Source organism: Pelophylax lessonae (assembly GCF_965119305.1).
Source record: "Pelophylax lessonae genome assembly, chromosome: 3".
Classification (NCBI taxonomy): Eukaryota; Metazoa; Chordata; class Amphibia; order Anura; family Ranidae; genus Pelophylax; species Pelophylax lessonae.
In genome coordinates, this window is record NC_138770.1 from 430,367,786 (window position 1) to 430,384,173 (window position 16,388).

The following is a 16,388-nucleotide window of genomic DNA, read 5'->3' on the forward strand; positions in this document are numbered from 1 at the left end:
TGGTCAGATGAAACCAAAATCGAACTTTTTGGCAACAATGCAAAACATTATGTTTGGCGTAAAAGCAACACAGCTCATCACCCTGAACACACCATCCCCACTGTCAAACATGGTGGTGGCAGCATCATGGTTTGGGCCTGCTTTTCTTCAGCAGGGACAGGGAAGATGGTTACAATTGATGGGAAGATGGATGGAGCCAAATACAGGACCATTCTGGAAGAAAACCTGATGGAGTCTGCAAAAGACCTGAGACTGGGACGGAGATTTGTCTTCCAACAAGACAATGATCCAAAACATAAAGCAAAATCTACAATGGAATGGTTCACAAATATACATATCCAGGTATTAGAATGACCAAGTCAAAGTCCAGACCTGAATCCAATCGAGAATCTGTGGAAAGAACTGAAAACTGCTGTTCACAAACGCTCTCCATCCAACCTCACTGAGCTCGAGCTGTTTTGCAAGGAGGAATGGGCAAAAATTTCATTCTCTCGATGTGCAAAACTGATAGAGACATACCCCAAGCGACTTACAGCTGTAATCGCAGCAAAAGGTGGCACTACAAAGTATTAACTTAAGGGGGCTGAATAATTTTGCACGCCCAATTTTTCAGTTTTTTATTTGTTAAAAAAGTTTGAAATATCCAATAAATTTAGTTCCACTTCATGATTGTCTCCCACTTGTTGTTGATTCTTCACAAAAAATTACAGTTTTATATCTTTATGTTTGAAGCCTGAAATGTGGCAAAAGGTTGCAAAGTTCAAGGGGGCCGAATACTTTTGCAAGGCACTGTAGTTCCTCTATGGTTTCCTCAGTCAATAGGAGGCAGCTATCCAATTTGATACTTGAACCCCATATGATTTTGGTGGCTATCCTGAGTCAGGCAGATTCTTTTTAAGACTGGCTCCCAGGATTGGTGCACATTTTTGCTAGTGGCAGTGTAGGAACAGGATACCTGTCTGTCAGGTTCCAGGGGAGTAGGGAAAATGCAAGGATATGCAGTCCTTCCTGGAAGCCTCCCCAATTGGGTACAGAGCGCCCAGTGTGCATTCCACTCATTGTGACAGATTCTGTTAGTCTTCTATCTACTGTCTCAACTAGTGAGTGGTAGCTGCATTCCATTTTTTTATGTTTTAGGCTTTTTACCTCTGTTTTTTACCTGGTGATCTGGCCAGTAACACACCTGTTGTATTAGCAAGCCCCCACTCTGGATGAAGGCGCACAGGGGGAACCTTTAGACAGCAGCATTGCCAGTCTAGGGGGAAGGGGAGTTTTATGTACTAGCAGGCTTAGATACACTTAAAAACTAAAGTCAAATTCTAGCTCAGCTTTTATAAGCAGTTACAGCCAACAGTATTTCTTATTTTGGGATAAAGGTTGTACATAAATAAAAAAAAAATCTGATCATTGTAATCAACCCCCTCAGTGGTAAATGATTGTCTAATCCCTGTAACTGATACAATCTGCAAGAGAGCTTGTTCGTTTTAAAAACAGACTTACTTCATCACCAGGTGAAAATAAAAGAAAGAAAGCCTAATAAAGAAAACTAATGTTACCATCACATCTAAGAATAAGTAAGCTACAATCTAGTAATTGTTTGCTTTTGAGTTTAAAATGATTGTAATCCCTTTTAGAAAAAAAAACATGTCATACTTGCCTACTCTGTGCAATGGTTTTGCTCAGAGCAGCCCCCATGCTCCTATTCTCAGGTAATCCCACCACTGCACCTGGCTCCTACCCCAGCGGAGTGCCCATCATAGCAAGCCACTTGCTATGGGGGCACTTCCGTGGGCTTGCTCTTGAACCGTCTTTGTGTGTCCATAGACACACAGAGCATGCCTTGGTCCCGCCCCTCGCTGCCTCCTAACTGGTTGTCTCTGAGCCTATGAGGAGGGAGAGAGCTGAGTGCGCCACTGCTCTCATGCACAGTGCTAGATTGAGATTGGCCTAAGGTAAGTATGGGTGGGGGGGGGGGGGAGGTCGCTGCACTAATAAGGTTCTTTACCTTAATGCAGACAATGCATTAAAGTAAAAAACCTTCCGCCTTTAGAACCACTTCAGTAAAACTTTAAACTACTTTGTGTAGCTCTTTCCTCACTTTGCTTGCCTGACTTTAGCTAGAAAGTTGGCACTTGTCCCTACCTTCCTCCACATTTACTTCACTAATGGTTGCATCTAACCTTGATGGGTCAACTGTGATATGCAGGTTGGGTGTGGGGCTTAGTTCCACATTCCTAGATGAACGCCACCAGTTTCATGGTTCCTCTGACACCCTGGAAGACAGCTTAGACTATGTGCAGACACTTGTATAAACCTGCTATCCCATCCCAAACAACTTTCACTACAGCTACAATTACTGCAGATGTGCTTTAAGGCAAATGGAAAACCCACAGAAGTATTATGAGTTTTTGGATGAGTTCCCGATTAGAACTCTGCAATGTCATCTACTACAGTGAAAGCAGTGTTGCAATTCAAGTAGAGTGGTACAAATATTAGCATTTGAAAATACTGTACTTCAGATGCTGCAGAATTTGTGATGATGGCGATGAACTTTCAAAAGATGTAAGAAAACAATATTAAGTTACCAACAAAATTGAGATAGCATGTACAAGTGCTCCTTTAATTTTTATGCAGCAGCAATGCAATGCATGAATACAAAAAAACTATGAACAGATGATGTTGTCATGGACTATGTGTGGACATGTAGAAGAGAAACTGAGTACCATAAAACAACTTTATTATGTACCATTAAAAATCTACTGCACAACATTAAAAATGATTCTGTACATAGAGGTTCACAACATACAAAGGTTCTGATTACAGATAACATATGGACTTGACGCACTTTGGGAATCCATCTTCAGGAGCACATGTGACAGAATCAGTACACTGGAACCCAACCCAACACAAGAATCCTAATCGTTAATAGAGTAATATCAGCCAGTAGGGTAGACTGGAATTCATAGCACCATATGTATGTTGCCCATAGAGGTGCAAATAGGTAAGCCAAGACGAAGCCACTGCCTCTCAGATGGAAAATTCAGGTACAGTAAGTAGCCAATTGTCTTCTATGCACAGTATAATCTTAAAATAAAAGGGCCAACTTCCCAATGGTGAACCATCCAAACCCAATGTGAGTAAGTCACCATAAAGACAGCATGGTGGTCAAAGTAATCAAGGCACATATATTCCAAAGAGGGGGCTCTTTATAAGTATCTTAGAAACAAACTCAGTTCACATGAATCCAGCCTGTACTCCTTATAGTGATGCACTCCTTAACCACTTAAGCCCCGGAGGATTTTCCTGCTAAAAGACCAGGGGGTATTTTGCGATTCGGCACTGCGTGACTTTAACGGACAATTGCGCGGTCGTGCGACACTGTACCTAAACGAATTTGACTTCCTTTTTTTCCCACAAACAGAGCTTTCTTTTGGTGGTATTTGATCACCTGTGCGATTTTTTGATCACGCGCTATAAACAAAAAAAGAGCGACAATTTTGCAAAAATAGCAATATTTTTCACATTTTTTTATATGAAATTCCCCAAAAAAAATGTAAAAATCAAAATTTTTTAACATTTTTGGCCAATTTGTTTTATCCTACCTATGTTTGGTAAAAAAAATCGCAAAAAGCGTATTTTTATTGGTTTGCGCAAAAGTTTTTTTTCAAATTATCTTTATTAAACATGTAATAAACATACATCGTATAAATGATAGACACATAAGTCCAGACTATAACATGGAACACATTTGAGTCAATGAACCGTAAAGTATAAACACGTAACAGAGAAGGTCAAATCACAATTCTTATCAAGGGCACTGTAGTCATAAGTATCAAAGCAAACACTAGCCTCAGGCGGCCTGGGGCCCAGTTCATGTCAAAAGCTATAGGGAGACGTAAATGATGAATACAGTGGTATCTGGATTAATTACCTCGTGGGACTCGAAAAATAAGGATGTTCATCAGAAAAAAAAGGAAGACCATCAAAAAAGAAAATGAAGTAGGAGGGGAAAAAAAAAAAAGAAAACCAGACGGAAAAGATCCTGGACCTTGCCGACCAAAGTTTAGATAAAGGGGACAAACATGGGGGGGGGGGGGGGAACGGAGGTGGAGACAAGAGAAGGGTAAACGAAAACCGGGTAGGGAGGAAGGGGAAAGGCCAGAGAGGGGGAAAAGATGGGGAGCAGTGACGGTAGGTAACAAGTCGGTCATGAGACCAAAAATCAAGTATAGAGCGCTGATCTAGAAAAGGGGGTAATCAAAGAGAGCCCATCCCGTGCGGGTGTATCCAGCTTCATTCAAACCGCAGGGGAGCCAGGTATTCCACTCAGAGCCATTCCCTCAGGGGACAGGATGAAGGCGTTCCAACATGCCCATGTCTGGGTATATCTCTCCCTCCGCCCCTGCGCCGTAAGCACCAAGTCCTCCAGGTCATTGAGCCATTTGACCCTGCGAAGCCACAGTGAGACCGTGGGTGGGGAAGTGCTCTTCCAACAGAGGGCAACACATGATTTAGCTGCGTCCGCCAGGTGTCTGAGTACAGACTTTTTATATCGCTTAGGGGCGATGCCCGTGCAGTGTAGAAGGAAGAAGGCCGGGTCATCCGGGATGACCCGATCAGTCATCAGTTGGGCAATCCTTCGCACCTCCATCCAGAACCCCCGGATCAGGGGACAGTGCCAGAAGATGTGAGACAGGGATCCCGTCTCTCGCAAGCACCGCCAGCATCTGTCCGATGAATCTGGGAAAACGCGGTGCAGCTTCTCAGGAGAGTAATACCAATGCATGAGAATCTTGTAGTTACATTCTTGAACACGGGTGCAGATAGATGATTTTAGAGCAAAGCGGATAATATTACTCCTCTCCGGAGCTGAGAACGTTCTCTGCAACTCCCTCTCCCACCTACGAATTCCCAGAAGGACGAAATCCTCGGGCGGGGCGGAAAGGAGAGCATATAGCTGGGAAAGGGTGTGGGGCATAGCACCATGCGTATCCAGCAGTCGTTCCAGTGAGGTCTGGTCCCTCCCGAACTCCGACGGGGGACCCAGGCTCCTGCGAAAGTGGAGGAGTTGCAGCGCCTGCCACCGGGACAGGCGATAACCTCCCGTCTGCGAGGTCAGCCGCGAAAGGGACACCCAACCATTTCCCTCCCGAAAGTGCGACGCCTGGAAGCGGCCCTCTGCGATGAGACCAGCAAACCTGTCCCCCGCACACCCCGAGGGGAACAACGGGTTCCCCAAAACCGGGAACAGCGGGGAATGTCTATCCGAGAGGCTCTTACTAGTCACCACCGAGGCACACGTTCGCAACGTCGGGCCAATGGTAGGGTGACGCCTGACCTCCGCCGGTAGGTCCCTCAAGATCAAGGGGGCCCTAGGAAGGCAGAATGAGAAGAGGGAACCCTCTAGACTCACCCACTGTTTCAGTTCGACATGTCGCGCCCAGTCAATCCATCTTGTCATAAGGGCTGCCTGGTGGTAACGGCGCACGTCAGGCAGCGCCACGCCACCATGATGCTTGGGTAAAACCAACAGGCGACGGGCCAACCGCGGCCTCCCCCCAGCCCAGACAAATCGTGTAAAGGCAGAGTCAACCTGTCTGAAGAAGGCGGTCGGGATGTTCACCGGTAGGGCTTGGAACAGATAGAGAAGCTTCGGTAAAACCGACATCTTCAAGATGTTGCACCGTCCAAACCACAAATGCAAACCCCTCGTCCATTTATCAAGCAGGGAGCGGATCGTTGAGAGGAGCGGTGGAAAGTTCAGTTTGTATAAGTCCGCCGGGTCTGAAGATAACCATGTGCCCAAATAACGTAGGCCAGTCGTGGCCCATCTGAACGGGAAGTCCAGGCCGAGCAAGTCCCGTAAAGCAGTAGGGAGGGCCACCCCCATGATCTCTGACTTGGAGAAGTTTATCTTCAAGTTAGACAGCAACCCAAACGCTTCAAACTCCTTCATGAGGCAGGGCAGGGATATCAGAGGTTGGGAGAGCGTAAAGAGAAGGTCATCTGCATAGGCAGAGACCTTGAAGACATTGCCCCCTGCCCGGATACCGGAGATATTCGGGTTTAAACGAACCTTCGCCAGAAAGGGCTCCAGGGATAGAGCAAAGAGCAAAGGCGAGAGGGGGCAACCCTTGCGGGTACCGTTGAAAATACGAATCGGGTCCGAAAGGACCCCGTTCGCCTTTACTCTTGCCCCCGGATTAGTATACACCCCTTGGATCCAGGCCATCATCTGTCGCCCGAAACCAAATCGCCGAAGCACCTCGAACATATAGGGCCAACTGACCCTATCAAAGGCCTTTTCGGCGTCGGTACTCAGGAAGACAGAAGGGACCTTACCGACCCGTGCTTGGTGAATTAAATCAATGACCTTAGTCGTATTGTCCCTCGCCTCTCGGGAGGGAACAAAACCCACCTGGTCCCAGTGCACCAGACTAGGAAGATGGGCTTGAAGGCGAAGTGCCAAAAGTTTCGTGAAAAACTTTAGGTCAGCATTGAGGAGCGAAATCGGGCGGTAACTGCCGCACGCCGAGGGATCCTTTCCCTCCTTGGGGATGACCGAGATGTGGGCGCTCAGCGTTTCATCACGAAACCCGCAGGTACGACCCACTGCATTGAAGAGGCGCAGCAGGGGGGGGGGCAACAGGGCCTGCAAGGTCTGGTAGTAAGAGACCGTGAAGCCATCTGGTCCCGGGGCCTTCCCCTTTTTTGCCGAGGAGATCACTGCCGCCAATTCCTCCTGGGTGAAGGGGGAGTCAAGGGCCTCTCGATCCTGCGAGGATAGTTGAGGCAACTCAATCTCATCCAGATATGAGGAAAGGGGGAGAAGGAGCGAAGGAGGTTGTGGGATGCCGTAGAGACGGGCGTAGAAGGCTCCAAAGGACTGAGCTATTTCCTTAGGCAAGTGTACCTTGTTACCATCCCCACCAACCAGGTATGGAACATAGTAGGCTGCCTGCCGCTCCCGAAGGGAGCGGGCCAGGACCTTCCCGCACTTGTCTCCGGCTTCGTAGAAGATCTTCCCACAGCGCTGGAGCGCCGCTTTGGCTCGGTAGCGTAAGAGGTCTGCTATCTGATCCCGTAGGCGCGACAGTGCCGCGCCCTCGGTCGGGTCGAGGCTCCGTTTGTGTCGGTCCTCTAGAAGTGCTACCTCCACGAGCAGCGAGTTGAGTTTGGCCTCCCTCTCCCTTTTAAGGCGTGACCCGTGGCGGATGAGGACCCCCCGGATCACCGCCTTGTGAGCCTCCCAGACCACCCCCGGATCACTGTCCTGATCCGAGTGTGTCTGGAAGTATTGATGCAGCTGTTGAGTGACGTCTGCCAGCACCTCTGGCACCTGGAGGAGACTCTCATTCAACCTCCAGTGCCAATCGGAGACTCTGTCAGTGCCACTCAGGTTGACCGTCAGGGTCACCGGGGCGTGATCCGACCAGGTAATAGACCCCACCTCCACCCCCACAACCGACTGTAGAAGCCTGTGGGGCAGCAGAAAGAGGTCGATACGGGAGTACCCCTAGTGGGGTGCCGAGAAGAATGTGTAATCCCGTTCACCCGCGTGCAGGATACGCCACACATCCACCAGTTGGAGATCATGTAACAGCGTCTGCACCTGCCGCCGGATGCCACGAGGTACCGAGGAGACGCTTGCGGAGGTGTCCAAAGACGGATCCAGCGGGATATTACAGTCCCCGCCCAGGATGAGTCTGCCCTCCGCAAAGTCTACCAAAGCAGTCAGCGTCTTACGGAGGAAGACCTCCTGATGAGCATTTGGGGCATAGATCGTGGCCAGCGTGATCTTAACCTCTCCCAAGAGGCCCTTCAAGAACAGAAACCTGCCCCGCGGGTCGATTCTACGGTCCTGCAAGGTCCAGGGAAGTCGGTTGGAGATCAGAATAGATACCCCCCTGGACTTGGACTCAGCGTTAGGGGCGTGGTAGACACAAGGAAAGAACCTGTTCTGGAGGAGTGGAAAAGCACCTTCCCTGAAGTGGGTCTCCTGTATAAAGGCGACGTCTGCATTGAGCCATTTTAGCTCTCCCAGCAGGACTCGGCGCTTCTCGGGCACGTTGAGCCCTCTGGCGTTAATCGAGGTCACCCGCACGGGATCCATGGTGGGGGAAAATGTGAGAGAGGTCTGACCGGCAGGAAAGGGGGTGAGAAAAGAAGAGAAGGGAAGGGGGGTTTGCGCAAAAGTTATCGCGTTTACTAACAAAGGGAAAGATTTTTGTCATTTTTTTTTAACGCGTAATGGCGGCGATCTGCGATTTTTTTGCGGTACTGCGACATTGCGGCGGACAGATCGGACCCTTGACTGACATTTTTGACACTTTTGGGGTTACCAGTGACATTTCTACAGTAATCAGTGCTATACATATGCACTGTTACTGTAAAAATACACTGGTAGTGAAGGGGTTAACTTTATTTGGGAGGGAGGGGCTGTGTGTGTCCCTAGGGGCGTGCTTTCTACTGTGATTGGCTGTGGCTTGAGCTGTAAGGACACTGATCAACGGATCTACATAGTAGATCCGTGTGATCAGTGTCTTTACACCGAGGAGAATGACAGGTGGCTTGTTTACACAAGCGGCCTGACATTCTCCCTCTCCCCCGACGATCGCCGAGTGACCGGCGGACATCGGGTCCGCTGGTCACACGCGCGGGGGGGGGGCCCGTGACCGCGCGGGAGCGGGAGCGCGCCTCCGTGGGCGCGCGCTCACTCCCCAGACCCTCCCAGGCTAGTGACGTTAATTAACGTCACTCTGCCTGGCAGGGGCTGACCGCCGCAGTAAATCTACTTGCGGCGGTCGGCAAGCGGTTAAAAAGTGTGCTGTGCTGAAATGGTGGATGGTGATACCAAAACATAAGTATCAAACTGACATATCACCAGCTCATCATGTTCAAACAAAAAAAAAAAGGACACAATTATTGTCACCCAACCCAACACAAGAATCCTAATCTTTAATAAAGTAATATCAGTCAATAGGGTAAACTGGAATTCACAGCATGTGTATGTTGTCCATAGAGGTGCAAATAAGTAAGCCAAGGAGAAGCCACTGCCTCTCAGATAAAAATTTCAGCTACAGTAAGCAGCCAATTGTCTTGTACGTACAGTATAATCTTAAAATAAAAGGGCCAAATTCCCAATTGAGACCCATCCAAACTCAATGTGAGTAAGTCACCATAAAGACAGCATGGTGGTCAAAGTAGTCAAGGCACATATATTCCAAAGAGGGGGCTCTTTATAAGTATCTTGGAAACAAAATCAGTTCACAGGAACTCAGCCTATACTCCTTACAGTGATGCACTCCTTATAAGGGTGCTGTGCTGAAATGGTGGATGGTGCTACCAAAACATAAGTACCAAACTAACATATCACCAACACATCATGTTCAAACAAAAAAAAGGGACACAATTATTGTCACTAAAAAAGCAATGCCACTAAGTAACACTGTTGCCTGAGGAAGAAGTCTTTAGAGGCCATGAAAAGTTGCTTCTATGTGACAATAAAAGTCTCCTTTTTTTTTTTTTTATATGGTGTGCTGGTGATATCTTGGGTTGAGCAATGTGATGCAGGCACACACACTTTAAAGTAAACCTGTCACAAACTTGGCAAATGAAAGCTAAGCATATGATAAGGTTTATTCAAGCAAAGATTTCCATCCGTAAAAACGGCATGCTTAGGTTTGTGACAGCTTTAAATAGTTTACCACTTGTCACATCCTGCATGATATAACGGCCACTACAGAGTTGTGGAATGCATTTTTCCTATGATTAAATATCTAATGCACAAATTATTAGTCAATGACCTTATTCTGTGTCAGAAAAAGAAAAATAGAAAGAGGTACAGGATGTACTATTCCAGTACGCATATGCAGCAATGAGACTCTACGCAGTTTTTGGACAGAGATGTCTTTGTGATAGATGCAAAACTGTTTCTCCTATTGAAGTATTGTATTACCAATATTAACCAATCAATCTCTGAAAAATTCTTGCCTGTGTGTACCATGCAGTCCCAGCATGGGAAGTATTCCTTTGGTGCAGATATGATTTCAGTCCTTGCTCATATTGTGGTAAGAACAATGAATTCATTTTGACTATGAATTATGTATCTGGAGAATAAATTAGGAACATGATTATTCATAAGAGAATAGTTTTCAATGTCAGCATTGTAAATCAAATAGGCATCCTACAAAATAGTATGCAAACAAAAAAAAAAATTGTTACCCATCAATGTCTTGCTTTTGTCAGAAAGACAACATATTTGTTTTGTAATGTATAAAGGTTTTAAAGCTACATGTAATTTATTTAACATAACTCTGTACTTTGCCCTTTCAGAGCAAAGGTCCATTTTAGAGCATGGAGGGTACCGATCACTCACTTCTTTGCTGACCTGTTTGTTTGCTAGAAGCAAAGAAAACTTAGAAAAACATAGAAATTTAGAAATGGATGGACACATGATGCTCTTTCCCGTCTCCACACAATGCAATGCTAAGTTCCTGAGTGGCCAATGGACAGAACTAGATCTGTAATGTAGTTTCGGGAAGGGCCCTTATCCCTGTGTAGGTTCTGATCCAATGATGGGTCAGATTGTGCTGGGGCTCCACAGTCACACAGGTTGCTGGGCGATTATATAGAAGGTAAGTATATGCTTGTATATAAACCAGTAAAAGAGTCCTAAGCACAATGACTCAAGTACACTGTTGCCAATAAAGAAAAAAAAGACATATACAGTATAAACCTTTACCTACCACAATGCAGCATGACCTGAAACAATGCAAACATCTGAATTTAATGTATGTGAAGCATTTGTATATATATATATATATATATATATATATATATAAAATTAAGCACCTACTGCTGCAGACACCCTATGTGTTCCCACATGTATCCAGTAAGTAATTCAATATTCCACAGTGCCACGCAGTATAATATTAAAATATAAACCAACAATCTATCCAAATGCATATGACACTATTAAAACATAAATATTGTATTTCCACAATATACGTGAAAAAATGTTAATACCAATGTGACCTGAATAGCTCAGCTTAAACCAGGAAGTGTCCTATCCAACAATAGAGACCAAAATGAGCATGTGCAGCTGAACGACACTTACTGTGCTATCTGGACTTGTCCAGAGTGAATATGCAGGAGGGGGAGGATCTGTGCATTCAGGATCGCACAGCCTTTTTACACAATGCAGAGGATTAATCACTTAAGTTAGACAGTGAGCATAACAAGTATGCTATTCTGCATCTACAGACAGATTTTACTGTTGTGGGTTTAGTAACACTTTAAGCCAGGTTTACTGTGCCAGGGATGATGCTCTACTTCACTTCCCACTGGCAATCTCTTTCCATCTCCATACTCCAGCCAGGGAGCCAATGAGGAGAGAGGGGGGGGGGGGATGGATACACAGAGACATGGCTCAGGAGCGAGCCTGCTCAGGTGCCCCCAATGCAAGCTGCCTGCTCTGGGGGCACTTGGCAGGAGGGAGGGGCCAGGGGCATTGGCGGGGACCCAGGAAGAGGAAGATCGGGCTACTCTTCTGAAAACAACTGCACAGAGCAGGTAAGTATAACATGTTTGTTATTAAAAAAAACAAAAAAACTGTATGTTGACTTTAAAATCAATTTAAGTTGGTTCAGGTCCAACATGAATAATGTCAAACACCAAATAATCCTGGATCTCCAAGTCACAGTTTAAGCTGGCAATAAACGAATAGATTTTTTTCATTAGGCCTGTGGGCTGACCAAATAAAGTCTAGCCGATTCCTTCATCCATGCTAAACAGCTCAATTGTAAGGCTATGGTATTTTGACATATCCACCATCGTAGGCGCCTGTCAGAATATAGTGGGTGCTTCCATACAGTTACTGAAGCTGATTGGCTACAGTCATTGACCAAAAATGATCAGCCCGGTTTCATTGCTTTTAGGATCAAAGGATGTCAGGTAATAAAGTTCTGATAGGGCCACCCACTATTTGTATTTCGGCTGGCTCATCTGAAACCTCTGAGATTAGACCATTGAATGGCCAATTTAAGAATTGCTTGCTCCAAATTCATTAACGTTCTTAAAAATGTAAAGCTTTGGGCAAACAATTGTTTTATCGAATATCCCCAATGCAGTTATGAGGGTTAATATTATATGTGCTGTACATTAGCATAAAACCTACTTAGACTAACACACAATAATACCCTAACTGAAGAATGCATAATTTAGCTGGCACATAAATCTCAGACCTGAAACAAATTCTATTTTAAAGCTAAAAGGCTTTTGGATCCATTACTTCTATGCCATGCCAGATAGAAGGTGGAAATTCAGCGTTCTTATTTTAGAACACTATTAGGAATTACACCTTCAGTCCAACCTTCATTGCCATCTTTTATTATGGTTATGCTACATTTTTTTTATTGCCTGATTGAGACGCCCTAAAGATCAGCATTAGAGAAAGGAAACCAGTGGAGCCAGCTCATCTCTGCTCACATATAAAACACTTAGTTCTTGCTAAGTTTAGTGACCAAGTCTGTCAGCACAATATTATAATCTTTTTAGGTAGTCCCTAACCCGATATTATCTCTATTCCTCATAAAGTATCTATTATTGGGTACATAGCATGAGGTACAATACCCACTGGTGAACACAAAGAAAGGGGTGCATTGCAACTGGTGGGCAGTAAGTGTGAGGTATAGGAATTATTGGTGGGAACAGGACAGGAGAAGCAGAAACTAAAAATGAGCAGAAATCAGAAAGTGCAGCAACTAGTAGTGAGAAGAGGGCAAAAAAAGTATATTAGAGGGGGCGGGAAATTGGCAGGCACAGGAGATTCTTTTGACCTTATTGTGTTGATGACTTAATCCACTTGTGTATTACTTCCTCTTTCGAACTCTTCTGCACTCTATATCACTTCCTCCTTCAATATTTATTGTTTTGTTCATTTCATCCATTCATCTATGTCTTAAGTGGATACACACTATACAACTTTTGTGGTCAGATTTCCTTTAGATTTACCTTCAACTATGTAGTGCAAGGGCCGGCCTGATTGCATACAAATTAACCACTTTACCACCGGAGGATTTTCCTGCTAAAAGACCAGGGGTTATTTTGCGATTTTTTACTGCGTGACTTTAACGGACAATCGCGCTGTCGTGCGACGCTGTACCTAAACGAATTTCACGTCCTTTTTTTCCCACAAACAGAGCTTTCTTTTGGTGGTATTTGATCACCTGTGCGATTTTTTGATCACGCGCTATAAACAAAAAAAGAGCGTAATTTTTGCAAAAACAACAATATTTTTCACTTTTTTTTTTATGAAATTCCCCCAAAAAAAAATGTAAAAATCAAAATTTTTTAAAATTTTCGGCCAATTTGTTTTACGCTACCTATGTTTGGTAAAAAAAATCGCAAAAAGCGTATTTTGATTGGTTTGCGCAAAAGTTATCGCGTTTACTAACAAAGGGAAAGATTTTTGTCATTTTTGGTGTTTTTTTTTTTAACGAGTAATGGCGGCGATCTGCGATTTTTTTTGCGGTACTGCGACATTGCGGCGGACAGATCGGACCCTTGACTGACATTTTTGACACTTTTGGGGGTACCAGTGACATTACTGCAGTAATCAGTGCTATATATATGCACTGTTACTGCAAAAATGACACTGGCAGGGAAGGGGTTAACAGTATTGGACAGGGAGGGGTTAAGTGTGTCCTAGGGGCGTGATTCTAACTGTGTAGGGACAGGTCTACTAGTGTAAAAACAAAGATCAACAGTTCTACATAGTAGAACTGTTTGATCTTCACTTTTACACAGGGAGAACTGACAGGTGGCTTGTTTACACAAGCCGCTCTGTCTTTCTCCCGCTGTAGCGGCGATCGTAGTGTGACCGGCGGACATCGGGTCCGCCAGTCACACTCCCGCACTCCTCCGTGAATGAGCCGAGGCGGGCGCGCGCCTCGGCGGGCGCGCGCCCGCCCGCTATTGGCTCTGGAAGGAGTGACAGGCGAGCGACGTAGACCTACGTCACTCTGCCTGGCCGGGGCCGACTGCCGCAGTAAATATACTGTGCGCAGTCGGCAAGCGATTAAAGGTGTTTAGATTTGACCTCATATTATATGGTTTTGGTAAATCTGAAGGAAAAAATCTAAAGACAATTGTATAGTGTGTATGGCCCATTAGCCATTAACAATTTTCAGCCGTTATGCTACATTCATCTATCCTCCCACCTATGTACTTTGTATTTATCTATTTCTACCTCTGTATATCCATACCTGCCACTATCGATTCCTCCCTCAATCCATAACAATATATCCCATCCTTCCATGCATCGTTTTTTTAATCATTCACCCATGCTATTTCCCAACACCTCTTTCTACCAAGAAATCTAAGACATTTGTAAACTTGTTTTTTTTTTTGTCTTTTATTAATTTTTAGATTTTAATAAAACATCTATGAAAAGGAATCTGTTTTTCTAAAACATTTTATGTTGAGCAATGCACCTCAAGTCGGTGCATTCTTCTGTAGTATACAGTAAGATAATAAGTATATGTTTATACTTTATATATAAAGTATAAAGGCCATTTATAAAGGACAAAAATCCTGCATATTTGGCATTCATGAAATTATATTAACAGTACTGCTACCCTTAGGCTCGGTTCACACTACGTCGTTCCGACTTAGGGGGCGACCTGTGAAGTCACGTGCAGTACGACTTGGGCACGACTTGCATGGACTTCATAAAATGAATGTCTATGCAAGTCGCCTCCAGGTCGCCCTGAAGTAGTACAGGACCCTTTTTCTAAGTCAGAGCGACTTGTGTCGCTCCTATTAGAAGGACTCCTGTACCGCACAATGGGAGCATGACGGACCACGACTTGTCAGTCTGACAAGTCGCGGTCCAAGTCGGATCAGTGTGAACCGACATTGAAAGGTGTTCTTAGGCTAGAAAAAAAAACACAAGCAGATGTTTTTATTGATGATACAATAGTTTACTCTACAGTGAACTCTCCTTCTCCCCTACTCAGACAACTGAGATTTGGCATTAATAACTTGTGTACTCTTCATTTCCTATACTTTTCAGAGCAGACAATACAATGTTTGCAGTGGAGAACTTTGATAATGTTAATATGTCATTGATAGGTGTAATATTCAAACTCTGGTAAGTGCTGTTAAACCTTGCAACCCAACATGATAAGGTATTTTTTGAATCAGGAGCATGGCTTATGAGAATCAGGATTTCCATGCACTACATAATTCTAATTATAATAACAGTTTTACTGGTATTTTTTAAATAATTAATTTAAAGTGGCGCTCCACCCAAAAGGAGAAATTCTGCTTGTTTACACCCTCCACTGCCACAGTTGACACTTTGGGGGGGGGGGGGGCGGGTACCTGGTTTTGACAGGTACCCGCTCCCACTTCTGGCTCAGATCGCGGTGGCAACCTACGAGCATGTTCGGCCCCTCCTCCTTCCTCCAGCAGCCTTCTGGGACACCCACAGATCCCAGAAGACTGCGGGACCATTCACATGCACTAGCACATGTGCAGTAGGAAACTGGATGTGAAGCCGGAAGGCTTCACTGCCGGTTTCCCTTACTTACAACTCCTGCACCTAAAGCTGACTGAAGAATCGGCTTGGGTGCTGACATTGCTGGATCCCTGGACAGGTAAGTGTCTCTATTAAAAGTCAGCAGCTACAGTATTTGTAGCTGCTGCCTTTTAATTTTTTTTTGGGAGACTGGAGCTCCTCCTTAATATTCCTTTCAGTTCATGAAAACATAGGATGAGTTCTTGAATTTCTTCAGCCACCACACTACATTTTGCACACCAATATGCAAGGCTGTGAACAAACAGAAAATTGTGTCCCTACTTAATAAAGTCTGCATATAAAGTATTCTAGTGAGTCCAGTTACCAAGTTTTCATGTAATAGTGCCGCACATTTTATACATCAAAACTAGATAGTACAAAGGTCTCATCTGAATAGTCCAATATCCTAATTAATTTCCTTATAGCTGCCTCTTTTGACTTGGAGTAACTGTTTCTTTTAAAAGATATCTGGTAGGTTTGCCTAAAATTAAAATATCGAAACTTTGGACAAATCAATTGATTTGCTTTCTGACCTATGTGAATTACTCTTGACCAAAGTATATAAAAAAAAATGGGCAGACTCGATGGACTACTCGGTTTTTTTCTGCCGTCACTTTTTAATGTTTCTATATGAAAGAACACATTTCACTTAATTTTTATCTTTTTTGCTGGTAAACCAACAATTGTTTTTTTATTGTGGCAGAAACCAACTGTAATTATTACAGACATGAAATCCTACTTGGTCTGGATAATAACTATAGAAATAAATATCTGCAATATTATCTGTAATTCCTATAAAATATTT